Consider the following 15122-nt stretch of genomic DNA (forward strand, 5'->3'; position numbering starts at 1 on the left):
GCAGCATGTACTGTGGGAGATCACATGCTCTCCATAAACTCTAGAACAACACACCTCATGGAGCGGTGACAAGGATGCGGATAGTGTGGAAGCTGGAAAGAACATTCTAAGAGCATTTGGATGAGCAAAAAATCCTGAATATCCACACAATGTTGCTCAGGGAATGTGTGTGGTGCTGACCATGTAACAGCTTCATAGATTTCTGCTACTAGTAGGTCGCTAAGGAGGACGTAGTTGCTCCCTTCTTTCTAGTGGGATGTGCCCTAGGTACAGAATGCAATGTGTGTTTTGCATTAGTTTAGCATGTTTATGTGCATCTAAATATTCATGTCCCTAGACCAAACATAGAAATGAGATTTCCTAGGCGAGGTTTTGTTTTGAAACGGCCACAAACAGGTTTTTCTTGCCAATGGATTAGGTCCTGTTACTGCAGTACATTACAACCCGCCCAACGTCTGATGTGTATGAAGCCGTTTCTACCACTATGCCAAGGTGTAGAAAGAACAAGCATTGGCATAGCCTATAGGTCTCGCTTTTGGAACCTTAAGTGTTTAGTTATGCAGTACAATATCCTTGGTGCAACAATATCAGCTGTTGCATGTCTAAACACTTATAAGGTCCCAAAGGCGAGACCTATTGGCTATGCCAATGCTTGTTGTGATTTGCATCACTTTGATGTGTCGCCAAATCGGTGGGCACCTTTCAGCTTCTTTGCCATTGTGCTCACGTATGTAGTATGACATGGAGCCAAACCCACATGCCAATGTGAGAATGCCCCTTTGTAATTGCATTGGACCGAATTTTGCACCACCATTATCCATACTACAAAAGGGGCAGAGCAAGCATATATGGTCAGTTCTGTCAGCCCCTCCTGTAATACCAAAGTACCCCACAGTGCAAACAACTGGAGCACCCGTCTGTTGTACACCTGAGGCCCTTTCTGTAATATGACCCTTGGTATCTGGCAATATTTGTTATGTTCGGCAAACAGAGCATCTGTTGCAATAGTTTAGTGGCATTCTATCAATGGCAAAAGCCTTCAGTAAATCCCGCCTAGCGTAATCGCTGTGGCATTTTTTCATACTGGAAATGTTATGCTAATTTGAAGAAAGGTGAAAGTACTAATAAAAGTTGGAGTTGTGGAGACTGTGTGTATTATAAAACTGCCTTTTTTCATCCTTGCATCTCTCAGTAACTCCAACACATATTAGCAGTTTTTGCACTCAATACATCGAGAATTCTTTACTGGTAAGACAATTTCTATCTAATGATTGCAGATGCTAATAATTGTATGCATTTACAATTCCTCGTGTTTTCTTGTGTGCAGGGTGTTTGAATGCTTTAATCAAGCAACTTTTATACCATTCAATAAATTAAAAGTCTTGCTCCCGGTATGGTGAAATGTCTATAATACAACGAATATTAAAAATGATTGGGCCACATTCAGTTTAATGTGTTCAGATGTGTGCAGTGCGAGAGTACGAACTATGCAGGTCTGTGACAAATGCACATTCAACGAGCAGCCATGAGCTGTTTCTGAATTCCCCGCTTTGACTGGTGTTACAAATATGCACGGGCGGAAACAGCGAATTTCCGCTAGCGCAAGCAAGAATTTTGTTGTCAGTCTGTGCTTTTATGTGTGACTCCCACAGAATGATGACCAGTGAAAGGTATTGTGGTAAAGCAATTATTGCTGGTCAATTTAAATAGAGAAATACATAAATAAAAGGGATAGTTCTATTGCAAACAAACTCGCCAGCGTGTGCATATAGAAGAATATAGAAGAATAGGACCTTACTTGGCCAGGTGTGCTAGAAGAAAAACAATAATAACCAGCATTGCATAAGGACGGAAGCAATGATGGGCAGAGGTGCGAGCAAAGAGGTGCGCGCTAAAAGTGGAGGAACCAGTTTTGAGTAGGGGTGGGCGGAATTTGCGTAATCGCGTTATGCAAATCTCTGCGAAATGGTAAAAAATCTCCGTGAACATGCAGAAATTCCGCGAACACGCGGAATTGCTTGTTTGCGATGCTTTTTTCCTGTTCACAGTTGCTATTTGCGTGCTCGGGGAGAAATATCTCGAACACGCATTTTGAGAACGCGAACAAGAAAAAGTTTCGCGAAGTCGTGGAAAGCAGAATTTTGGGCAATTTCGCGTTCTCCGCGGAACGCGAAATTACCGGAATTCCGCGAGCGGAACGGAATTTACCGCCCAGGCCTAGTTTTGAGTGTTTTTTTACGCTAGTTCATCAGGGCATGAGAAAATAAGCATGCGAAAAGAAAAAGACGCGAGTGGTGCTCGCGCGCGCAACGGCAGAAACAGGCTGGCGAGTGGTATGCGATGTGGGCGCACCATGACGAGAGAGGAAAGCCAGATGGCGCCTCTGCTCGTCATTGTGCGCGTAACCGCACGCTCGAGGCCAGCCAGCTTTTGGTAGGACTTTTAAAAGCCGAGGCCCTATGTACTTTCTTGTTCGGTACCGAGACTATGGTCCGATGTGTCCCTCATGGAGACAGACTCCTCCTCAGCTGCCTAGGCTGCTGCTTCTTCCTCCTCGTCCGGCTGGTCAAAGACATCCGAGTCTGTGCTGCATTTGTAGGCACTGTGCACATCTGTCCTGAAGAGTTTACTTAGACTGAAATGACATGCAGGAATCGAGTGTTGGTCGGTGTGAGGGTATTTCAAATGGCACTTCAGGTACAAGGGAACGGAGCGCGTTCCATCACCAGCTCATTTCAGAGTTAGAGCAGCTCGATGTAAAAAAAGGGTCCAGCTGGGCATGGCCCGTTAGCAGTAATGCGAGTCAAAGGACCTGTAGCGCAAAATTGATCTTTTGCTCGGTACGCAAGAGTGACTATGCGACTGAGACAATACCATCGAGTTAGGAGAGCTACTGGCGAGCCAAAGGGAGCCAGAATCGACCTAGTACCGGAGCGCGAGAGAGTACATCTGAACACGTCGGCGGAAAGAAACAATCTAACAATGGAGTGTTGATGTCCATGTGCAGCATCACCAAAAGGAGGAGTCACACAGCCGCGTGACACGAAAAACCTCTTCGAACAAAAACTTGCAATCATCCAAGCCCAACACTAGATGGCGGACTTATGCTAAGCATGTGTATCTACAACCACACATGCCTCGAACGCCCCTTTTCTTGTTAGCATCCAACACAATGTAATCTGTTCATGGTACCACTAAATAGTTATGCTTGTGTGAGCTAATATCTACTGATGTACTAAGCATTTACCAAGGCATACTCTGGTGCAACTCAAAATCAAAGTCAATCGTATTTCTCATTATATCATTTTATAATCAAGTCAGTCAAAACCACAAAGCCGTAGTTAAAACCCCATGATTGTGATTGGCATGATATATAACACCTTAAAAATCGCAAAATATACAGAGATTAAAAAAGAAAGTTCAGGATGTTTATTCATCATTTGTAGCTATAACAAAGAAAGAATATTAATCAATGATGCATCTTTTGGTCACAAAGCGCTCTATATTGTCCAGTTTCATTTGAGATGTAACTGGCTCATTGTCAAAAATCTTAGTCTAGCCCATTTATTTTACTTTAGGGATATCACAAAAAGCATTGTGATGTAGCATAATTTGCATCTTTCCTTACAATTGATAAAATATTTTCCAACTTTTCCTTTCAATTAATCAAATATTTTCCAACTTTTAACTGTCTAATGATATATTTCCACGTATAACTTTACGTTGGGTGCTTTAAAAGTCACTGAAGTTCAAAAGAGGCCTTAATTTTTCCATTTAAATCAAATTAATACAATTGAGTAATCGGAAATGTGCCCAGTTACACCGGTTACAGCTCCAACGTGTTCAGTTAAATGGCACTTTCAGCAGCAGTGTCCTCACCCAAAGCGTTTCTTGGTACGAGCTGTATACAGAAGTAGACCAGTTAGGGCTCTAACAGGGCAGCTCACCAGCCCATCCATGAAACAGAGGAGCCTTTAGAGCCACACAAAATGCAGAAATAGATGGGACGGCTCTTAGTGTAATAGGAGGGCAATCTGCGGCTAGTACCGAGAAATGGCGAGCACTGAAACATCTCCGAGAAGAAATGCGTTACTTACCTGTAACTGCAGTTATCCAGTAGTGGTATCTTTCATAGATTCACCTGCCTGAATCATTCCCATTCGTCGGGATGGGAGTCCCCGGTACATAAGAAAAGTCATGTCTCACTAGACATATAGAGAGATAGGCCAAAGGCCCCACATTAGTAACATATCCAGGTCCTTTTGTAATGAGGACCAAACTCTAGACAACAACCAATCAGCTATCACCACCCACTGGAACCTTCCTGGAAGGAGCTCTAGTCCCTCAGATCTTCGTAAGCACAGTGCTAAGTGTAAGCCCTTCCAGGGGAGGCGGGTGGGTTGCATGTGAATCTATGAAAGATACCAATACTGGATAACTGCAGTTACAGGTAAGCAACGCATTTCTTATCCAGTATTAGGGTATCTTTCATAGATTCACATGCCTGAATCAGAATAGCAAGCAATGATAGGCACATTTCGGAGGGAACAGAATTCACAAATTCATCAGATAATAACATATCAATGCGAAAGCAGAGAAGTAAAGTGCAATCAAAAGAAAACCGTAGAAAACACAATGGAGAAATGTGCATGTAAAGGAAAGGATGGTGGGATGAAAAGAAGGCTCACCTCTATCGAAATAGATGACGTAACTCGCCTGTCCCACTGCAGCATCCTTCATGAGTTCCGTATCCAAGCAGTAGTGCTTGGTAAATGTATGCGGCGTCTTCCATGTTGCCGCTCTGCAAATGTCTGGGATAGGCACACCCGCAAAGAGTGCCATGGAGGTAGAAATCGCCCTAGTGGAATGGGCATGAACTGTCGAGTGCAAGGGATGGCCTGCTTGCTGGTGACAAAGTAATAGCGGCAGAGATCCACCTACAAATACTCTGTTTATTAAGTGGAAAACCTTTTCGAGGTAGACTGTAAGCCACAAAGAGTTGGTTGTATTTGCGGAACGTCTTTGTCCCATCAAGGTAGAATTTAAGGCAGCGTTTAAGATCCAGTGAATGCAGAGCCCTTTCTGCCGCCGTTTGAGGATTCGGAAGAAAGGCTTATAAGACTATAGGCTCATTGAGGTGAAAGTCGGACGGGACCGTGGGAACAAACTTGGGATTAGTCCGAAGTATAACCTTATGTTTGAATTGAAGAAAAGGGTCTTGAATTGAGAATGCATGAAGTTCGCTTACTCGTCTTGCAGACGTAAGGGCTAGAAGCAGTGCAGTTTTTCAAGAGAGAAACTTGAGGTTGGCTCTGTGCATCGGCTCAAAAGGGTGTTTCATAAGCTGAGCAAGAACCATGTTGAGTTGCCAAGTTGGAGGTGGAGACTTCGCGGGAGGGAAAGTCCTAAACAGACCTTTGAGAAATTGTTTAATCAGTCTATGTGACCAAAGAGAAGGACCCATAGAAGATCTCCTGAAAGAGGATATCGTTGCCAGGTGAACCTTAATAGAGGCGTGAGCCAGACCGGAAGTCGCCAGATGGAGAAGATAAGGCAATATTTGTTCTGGAGAAGAAGTGAAAGGATGTATATTCGCAGACTTACACCAGATGCAGAACCTTTTCCATTTCAAGGAATATGTTTTGTGTGTACTGTCGGCTTGAGCCCGAGCCGGAACCACCCTGCAGTCTGGAGGAATGTCTCGACCATGGAACTCTCGGAACTGAGGACCCAAGCCGATAATCTGAGAGATGCTGGATCCGGATGTCGGACTTGTTCCCGGTCCATTGTTAGGAGAGAAGGAAAAGGTTTCACCGGAATTGGCGGTTCCAGGGAGAGAAGATGGAGCTCCGTGAACCATTGCTGGCGAGGCCACGCTGGCGCGATCAGGATTAGCATACAGGGTTCTGCCTTCAACCCTGAGGACCCTGGGAATCAGGGGAATCGGTGGAAAAGCGTAAGCAAAGACATTGAACCATGCTATCGAAAATGCATTCCCTAGAGATACCCGTTGGGGCATGCCAGCTTGCGAAGTTTTGGCATTTGGCGTTGTGCTGGTTGGCAAACAGGTCCAAGAGAGGTGTGCCCCATTGACAGAATATGCTGTTGAGAACCTGCTGGTTCAATTCCCATTCGTGACATGTTGTTTGTTGCCTGCTTAGTGAATCGGCCAGCACATTGTCTGTTCCTGGAACATACTCTGCTCTGAGGGAGATGGTGTGTTGAAGTAACAAGTTCCAGATCTTTTGAGATTCGCGAGAGAGTGGCAGTGAACGAGTACCCTCCTGCTTGTTCAGGTAGTGCATTGTTGTAGTATTGTCCATCCGGAGAAGCACCAGAGAACCTTTGATCCTGGGAAAGAACGCCAGGAGGGCCAGATAAACAGCCCGCAGCTCGAGGAGGTTTATGTGAAGTTTGCGTTCGGAAGAAGACCACTTTCCGCTGATCCGAAGTTCCTGGAGGAATGCTCCCCAACCCTCCAAGGACACATCCGTTGTGATTGTTTGTGGAGAGACTTGAAGCAAGAAAGGCAGGCCTTGAGAAAGATTCAGTGGACGAGTCCACCACTGCAGAGCAGTGACCATCTGGGGGGTCACCTGAACGACATAGTCGAAGGATCCATCGGCTTGAATCCACTGATTGGATAGTGACTCATGGAGAGGGCCCATGTGGAGGTGACAGTAGGGAACCAGCAAAATACAGGATGACATCATCCCGAGAAGTGATTTGAACAGGCGCACTGTGAGAAACTTCCTGGATTTTATGCGATTCGCCAAGTGAAGAAGTTTGCACTGTCGCTCTTGTGACGGGAAAGCTTTCCTCTGGTTTATATCGAGAATAGCACCCAGAAAAGTTATCCGTTGAGACGGTTGCAGGGTGGATTTGTCTTGATTGAGAGGGAGTCCCAAGCGACTGAAAAGCTGCAGACAGGCGTTGGAAGATCTGCTTGTGCCGTCCAGAGAAGGTGCCTTGACGAGCCAGTCGTCGCGATAGGGAAAAACTTGGTGACGTTGCTGCCTGAGGTATGCAGCCACTGGAGAAAGGCACTTTGTGAAGATGTGAGGGGCTAACTTGAGTCTGAAGGGCAGGACTCGGAATTGGTAATGTCTGCCTGCCACAGCGAACCTCAGAAGTTTTTTGTGATTCCTGTGGATAGGAATATGGAAGTAGGCATCTTGAAGATCCAAAGATACCATGAAGTCGTTTGCATTGAGCAGTTGGAGCACTTCTTGAATGGTAACCATGCAAAACAATTGTTTCTTTAAGAATTTGTTGAGACTTCTCAAATCTAGATTCAGCCTCCATTTCTTCTCCTTTTTGCGCACCAAGAAAAAACCTTTCTGAAGCATTAGTGAGATTTCCAGGAGTAAAGGCGCAGATTCTTGTGAAGCATAGGACGAGGAGGAATCTGAATGAACTCCAGTGAGTGTCCAAATTGTACCAGTTGAAGAACCCAACGGTCCGTTGTGATCTATTTCCAATTGTGTAGAAAATGGGAAATTCTTCCTCCTACTCTGGAGGATGGAGAGGAAATGGAGACCGGCGGTAGAGAGAAGTCATTGACGCCAGGCAGAATCCTTCTGTCGTCCGCCCTTTCTGCGAAAGGAGGACTTATTGTATTGAGATTGCTGCTGTTGGCGCTGTTGAAACTGTGGTCGATATTGCTGGTTGGAGGAAGAATAGTCAGACCGATACTGCTGGTAGGTTCCCCTAGCGGAAGACTGACCTCTACCCCGTGAGCCTCGAAAAGGTGTTTTTTTTTTTTTTTTTTAAATTGAAGGGTACCCAAAGCCCTGGCCGTGTCCATATCCTTATTTATGCCCTGAAGGGCTTCATCAATATGAGTGCCAAAAAGCAATTGGCCATCATAAGACATATCTAAACTCTTCGTCTGGATTTACGGTCGGAATGTCATCGCCTTAAGCGAACCTTGGCGGCGGAGGACCACAGCCCCAGCCAATTGGCGGAAACCAGTAGAGGCGATATCCATCGCACAACATTCGCCCTCCAACAAAATTTTATTTGCCTCCGCTTTAGAGTCGTCCGGCAGGGCCTCCAAGTATGGTGCAATGTCCGCCCACATCTGCCTATTGTAGCGTCCCAACAACGCTAAGGAATTGGACGCACGCACCGTCAATGCAGACATAGAAGAAAAACGCTTCCCAATGTTGTCCAGGCGTCTGCCCTCCTTATCTGGAGGGGCTGAAAGCGGAGCAGAAGGGTTTTTAGAGCTCCACTGAGCTGCCTTAGTGATGACGGAATCAAGCTTGGGAGGTCCGGTAAGATGGCTGGAGCGGGGTCTGGAGCTATGTACTTTTTATCCAAACGAGGCAACACTGGGGGGACCATAGAAGGATTTTGCATGATTTTAATGCCTTGATCCCAGATGTAGTCTTTGATCGGCACAGATCTCACCGATTTTTGAAAAGGTTCCTTGAAGTCATACAAGAAACAGTCCTGCTGGTGAGAAGGCATAGGAATTTGGAAACGCTGTACAGCCCTTTCCAAAACATTGTGAAAACCCCCAATATCTTCAGGAGGGAAATCTGCTTGAGGAGGCACTGGAGACGCCAGAAAAGGGATGACGTAGTCGTCCCACTCATCATGAGTTGATTGGGAATCATGAACCTCTCCCTCCTCTTGTTGGTCATCCTCATCATCCATGGAAAGGGGAGGTGGTATTGTAACAGGCATAGCCGGTGGAGGCAGAGAGAGAACTGGAGTAGAAGACTGAGCAGAAGTACGGAACCTCTGCTTGTAGTCAGAAATCAAAAGTTGGAGGTCAGAAACCAAAGACGCAGAGAGACAAACCATGGGTTGTTGGCTAAGATGGCTGTCGTCCGGATAATATGCCTGATCTTCTGCGTCTTGCTCGTCATAGTCCGAGTCCTCCTGGTACTTGACATGAAGTTCAGAGGGACTTGTTGCAGCCCTGAACCTGCTGCCCTCATCTGAATCCTCCTCCTCGTCCAAAAGGTGAGACGGAGGTAATGGCTGAGCCCTGCTTGGTGATGCAAGTGAAGGCGTCTGCTTTCTTTTAGTGACCTTGAGATGAACATATGCACTGTCCACTGTTGATTTTGGTGCCATCGACGAGGCAGTCGTCGGTGTAGTCATCGGCGACAAGGAAACACCAATGGACACAACCTATGATAGCGTCGACGAAGGTAGCGTCGGCGAAGTCCCCGTGGACGGAGTCACCATCGTCGACGATGGGAGAGACGTCGATGGAACACCCCTCGTCGACGTACTTGTCGACGCGCTCGTCGTCGAGTGTGGTGTCGACACTGTCTAGGACGTCGACGACGATTTTTTAATCTTGATCGTCGACTACAATGGAACAACAGCCGTCGACGATGACGTCGTCGAGTTCGGTGCTGACGACGCCAAGAGTGTAGAGACTGCCATAGTCGACGAGGTTACTCCCACAGCTGTAGAAGGAGATTTCATAGTCGTCGAGGCCACCGTCGACAAGGTGGTCGTCAACGGGGCTTTTTAAAGGTGTGTACAATCCTCAGCGGAGGATCCTTGTGTGTCAAAGCCTTAAGTTGTGCCTCCAAAGACTTTTTCTGCGTCTTCGTTTGAGGGGGCTGTGAAGAAGGACCTGGAGAAGCATCTCTGGACCTTTTCTGTGAGGTTCTTGAAGACTTTGTTGAGCCCTCATTCTCCTCAGAGGACAAGGGGTATTCTTTGTCCTTAAGCCTCTGCAGCCAAATAAAAAGCCGCCCCTCACGGTCTTTAAGAGTCTTTGATGAAAAGGTACGACATACCTTACAGTCTTTGGAGGAATGGTCCGGATAAAGACAGTAGAGGTAGTCTTTATGCTGGTCGTCGACATGCAGTCTCTTCTTATTGCAGGAAGCACAGGGCCTAAAAAGGCCTTTCTTAGGAGTGTCTGACATGAAGACAGAGTAGACTTCACTTAAAAGAAGTAATTGTGAAGAAAAATCCGCTTGACTTCCAGAAGCAAGGAAATACTGAGCAGAGCTCAGTGGAGACTCCCTTAGCACGACGTGCGGTAGAAAATCTGAGGGACTAGAGCTCCTTCCAGGAAGGTTGCAGAGGGTGGTGATAGCTGATTGGTTGTTGTCTAGAGTTTGGTCCTCATTACAAAAGGACCTGGATATGTTACTAATGTGGGGCCTTTGGCCTATCTCTCTATATGTCTAGTGAGACATGACTTTTCTTATGTATCGGGGACTCCCATCCCGACGACGGGGAATGATTCAGGCATGTAAATCTATTAAAGATACCCTAATACTGGATAAAGCTGCATGTGCGACAAGCACAAGTCAGTGACTGGGGGATGAAGAACAATATAAACTTCCCTTTACAATCAGAGAAAAGCCTACAAGTAACCCGGTCTGAGATTAATGAGAAACGTGTAGCATGAGAGCAGTGAGGTGCTTCCTTCACCATCCTAGCTGCTTTGCATCCAGGGGGCCTGTGGTCTATGTTCAGCATGTAGGAACGCTTATGACAAAGCAAGGCTGCAGCCCACGTTACAAAATGCCACACTAAGTACAAAGGAACTGAAGTATGAGACAAATCCAATCATGCTCAAGTGCCTCAATATTGCTTTCTTTATCTGAAAGATAGGCTGTGAAAGAAGACCTAATCTAACACTTGTACACAGCAGGACGGGCAATAGAAGAGTTTGAAACTTCCCTACTGACCATCCAATCATTTTGTTCCCCGTCACTTTTTTATGCTTTAGTCAAAAACTCAGAATCGTATACAAAACATATTGAATTCACAACATGTGGCAGTAGAAATTTGTCAATTTACTTCTATAGGTTTTCAGTCAAGTTATTGATTCCAAAACAAATTTAGGTAAAGCTGGGAAAGTAGCTACCTTTGGTTTGTGTACATGAAACAATTTGAATTCATTCCTATTAATCAAGCCCCATTTCTCAATTTATAAAGCAGCTCTAAAACACACTCTAGTTGTATCACGCTCTCATAAAGATGCCATCCGCCCCAGTATTCTCTTTGCATCCAGAAATAAAAGTTACTTACCTTCCGTTGCGCCTTATCTGGTAGAAACTATCTAGTCGCAGATTCCTTACCTTAGAATTATCCCCAGGCGTCCGACTGGATCGGGACATTTTATTTGTGAGTAGTACCTCTGCATGCCTGTAGGTGGCCCTGTTTGGCTCCACGTGAAGGCATCACAGCCGCAAGTGACACACACAGTACCTATATAGGCGCCATCCTATTGAAACTGACGTCAGTTTCTCTTTGCAACTTTCCACTCCAAGAGCGTGGAGCCATGAAGACCACTGACCACTGGTGTGGAAAACTAAGAACCTGAAAGGGAAACAGACCTGCCCTAGAAATAAGTCTGAAGAGCGGGGCAAATGGGTGGGTCGCTAAGGAATCTGCAGCAAGACAGAGTCTCTACCAGATAAGGTATGACCAAAGGTAAGTAAAATGTTCATCTTATACAGACTACTAGCTGCAGATCCCTTACCTTAGAACAGATACCCAAGCAATATCTCCCCGGAGGTGGGTCTGTGAAACGGATTCACACTGGAAAGTCCTGCGGGACCCAACAAGCAAAGTGCCCTACCTGACGGACCTGACTGTCTAGGAAGTAATGCTCTGTGAATGTGTGTAGAGAAGCCCGTGCTGCTGCTTGCCAGATATCCTGGACCGCAGTGGTCGCAACCTTAGCTCTGGTAGAATGAGCATGCAAACCCTCAGGGGGATGCGTCTTGCCCAATGAATAGCAGACCTCAATTCAGAGCACCATCCAACAGGAGATGGTCCTCTTCTGCACGGCCTCTCTTCTTCGCTCAGACATGCCCCACGAAGAGTTGGTCGTCCACCCAAGACTCTTGTGCAGTCAAGGTAGAACAATGCTCTTTTTGGGTCTAGTCAGTGAAGTCGCTCCTATTCTTTAGAGGGATGTGGCAGAGTGCAAAAAGTAGGCAGGGTGAGGGAGTAACAACTTTCAGCAGAAAGGAAGCTCTATTGTGAAAAACCAGCTTGTCTGGGTAGATGTTCAGGTGCGGAGGCTTGGATGACAAAGCCTGAAGCTTACTGCCCCTTCAGACAGATGTTATTGCCTCCTAGAAGGCAGTCTTGATGGTTAGAGCGTGAGAGGACAGTTGTTCAAGGCTCAAAGGGAGCTAACATCCAAAACGTTAAGACTAGATTAAGGTCCCACTAAGGCACAATGAAAATTGAAGGAGGAAACGTGCTACAAACCTTTTCAAAAACCTATAAACAATAGAGAATTTGAAGAGAGATGGCTGGTTAGGCACCTGCAGAAAAACTGAGAAAACAGAAAGATAGCACTTTAAGGTGCACAGAGGCGAGCTAGGCCTGGCAAGGGAAAGGATACAAAGAAGGACCTGAGAGAGGGGAGCAAAAATAGGTTCAACTGGTATTTCTGCATGTACCGTTTCGGCGGAGGGGTGCTTGGCTGCCAAGATAACATTGCAAACTTCAAGCGGGAGGTCGAAAGTTGTCAACTGTTGCTGCTCAATCGCCATGCATGAAGGATGCGCGTTGACAGATTCGGATGGAGAACCCGTCCCTGCTGCTGCGACAGAAGATCAGTCCGATTCTTCGGGAAGATCAAAGGACGATGGCTGCTCAACAGTACAGGCTACCAAACTCTCCGAGCCCTGTCAGGAGTCACAAGGATGACTTGGACCCAGTCGTTCCGGATCTTCTTGAGAACTCTGGGCAGGAGTGGTATGGCCAGAAAGGCATACAGGAGACCTGAGCTCCACTCAAGATGAAAAGCGTCTGCGAGCGAGTCACCTTTGAAACTCCAGCACGCAGAACTGCTGACATTGTGCGTTCGCAGCAGTGGTGAATAGATCTAACCAAAGCTCTTCCCACTGCTGAGAGAGACCTTGCATTACCTCCAGGCATCTTTGGCTCAGTTCGTCCCACCTGACGCTAAGAGATCCGCCAGTTGTTGAACCAGGGATATTCCCTGATGTTCCAGCCACGTTCAGAGATGCAGGGCCTCTTGACAAAGGGTCCAAGACCCCGCCCTTTTTGTTGTAGTACAACATGCCAGTGCTTTTGTCAGTGAACACCTATACTAGCCTTCCCTTGATAGAGACTAGAAAAGCTTTGAATGCCAGCGGGATCGCCCAAAGCTCCAGAAGATTGATGTGTAGTCCGGATTCCGCTGGAGACGCAAGGCCTCTGATCTCCACCTCTCCCAGAAGGCCACACCCTCCCAGGAGTGATGTATCTGTCATCACTAGGAGATCTAGTTGGCGAAGAGAGAATGATCTGCCGTTGACACAATCACGGTCCGTTAACCACCACTGCAGATCTTTTGCAGTTCCCTCCAAGATCTGGATCATGTTGGAGCGATTCCCCTGATGCTGCGCCCAGTGGAACTTCAGATCCCACTGCAGAGCCCGCATATGACAGCGGTCATGCATCTAAAGCAGGATGCACGCAGCCATGAATCCCAGCAGCCTCAGTGTCAGTCTCACCGAAATCCAGGATAGAGGCTGAAACATTGGTATCGGTCCGAATATCATGGACTTGCCATTCTGAAGGATAGGCCCGAAACTGCACTGTGTCCAGAACTGCTCTGATCACAGGGAGCGTCTGAGTGGGAGTCAGGTGTGACTTCGGCATGTTGATAGTGAACCCCAGCCAATGCAGGAGGTCCACTGTAGTCTGGAGGTGGGAGAGGACAGCCTCGGGTGAGCACATCTTTAACAGCTAGTCGTCGAGTTAGGGCAACACTGGCCCCCTGGCTCTTCAGCCAGGTATAGCTTGATTCCAGGGGCACAGTAAGCTCAGGGCCCACGTTTGGGGATATCCTGCACACTTAGGGAGGCAAATGCAAAAACAAGGTGATGGATGGAATGCTTGAATTAATCTCAGCAACTGGCAATCGCTCAGGTCGCATCCCAGTCCATCTTTCTTTTGCCAACCATGCCATCTCAGTTTGGACCCAGCCATACTCAAGTCAGTCTTGACCCTGCTCCTCATGGGAACAGTCAAGCATGAAGTGCCAGGTCAGGTCCTTCCTGAACCAGAACACATGCAACCCAGGGCCGGTTTCGATAGGTTGGATCCAAAATGAGGTGACATGGTGCGTAAAATTACTATGGATTGGGATGCAGCCAGAGTAATTATCTGTGGCTTAGATTAATTCAAGTATTCCATCCGTCACTTTCTTGTATACTTTAGTGTGTTACCAAGGGCAGTAACATCATGATTGTACTTCTCGTTGAGACGACTACGCACCAATAAATGACAGTCAACAATGTGCTCAAAGGGCCTGGCAAGAGACGAATCTGGTACTGGCATTTGGCAGTCTGAAGCCAAACCAGTGTGCCAAAAATTACCAATCCAGAAATTCAGGAGAAACTGGAATAACTTGTGGGACAACAATGACTGCACTGTGATTGGAGAAGGGGGGGAAAAAGGACTAGAAGAATATTTAAACATCAGGTATACTACTACATGCAGTATGGTGCAACAGAAGCCTACCCTGGGGGTGGCAAGTTCTACTGCTAAACCCCAGCTGAAGTACATCAAAGGAAAGCAATAAACCTATGCAAATAAAGGAATATGCTACTTACCAGTATGCATCTGTTCTTGGCATGTAGAGCTGCAGATCTACACACTTTTGCATAGATCGCCATCTGGTGTTGGGCCCGGATGTTTGCAGTTTGTTTTTCCTCTTTTCCTCTTGGAAAGTCTTTGGAAGTCATGATGTCGGTGACTCCTCCTTTGGATCGTATTGCGCATGGGCTTCGGCTCCATCCTCAGATTGTTTTTCGCCAGCAGGGAAAGATGGAGCGTAGTAATAACAGTGAAGAAACCCATGTGTGTATCTAAATAAGATAAACTGGAACAGATACAGGTAACCGGGGAGGCGGGTGGGCGTGTGTAGATCTGCAGCTCTACATGCCAAGAACAGATGCATACTGGTAAGTAGCATATTCCGTTCGAGGCATATGAGCTACAGATTACACACTTTTGCATAGACTATATAGCAGTTCCCAACCTTAGCGGCGACCACCGGTATCTGTTGCAGTGGTTTGAAATAATGTTTTGAGTATAGCCTGGCCCACACTAGCTTGTTGCTTAGTTTGCACATCTACACAATAGTGTTTAGTGAAAGTGTG

At 46.5% G+C, this 15122-nt stretch overlaps 1 protein-coding gene across 4 annotated transcripts in view; it reads right to left on the reverse strand.

Moving 5' to 3' along the window:
* The window catches only part of LOC146863518 (uncharacterized), a 287879-nt gene that overhangs the window by 88407 nt on the left and 184350 nt on the right, over positions 1 to 15122 (reverse strand). The window lies entirely within an intron of this gene.

Source organism: Triturus cristatus, chromosome 2_2 (assembly GCF_964204655.1).
Source record: "Triturus cristatus chromosome 2_2, aTriCri1.1, whole genome shotgun sequence".
Lineage (NCBI taxonomy): Eukaryota > Metazoa > Chordata > Amphibia > Caudata > Salamandridae > Triturus > Triturus cristatus.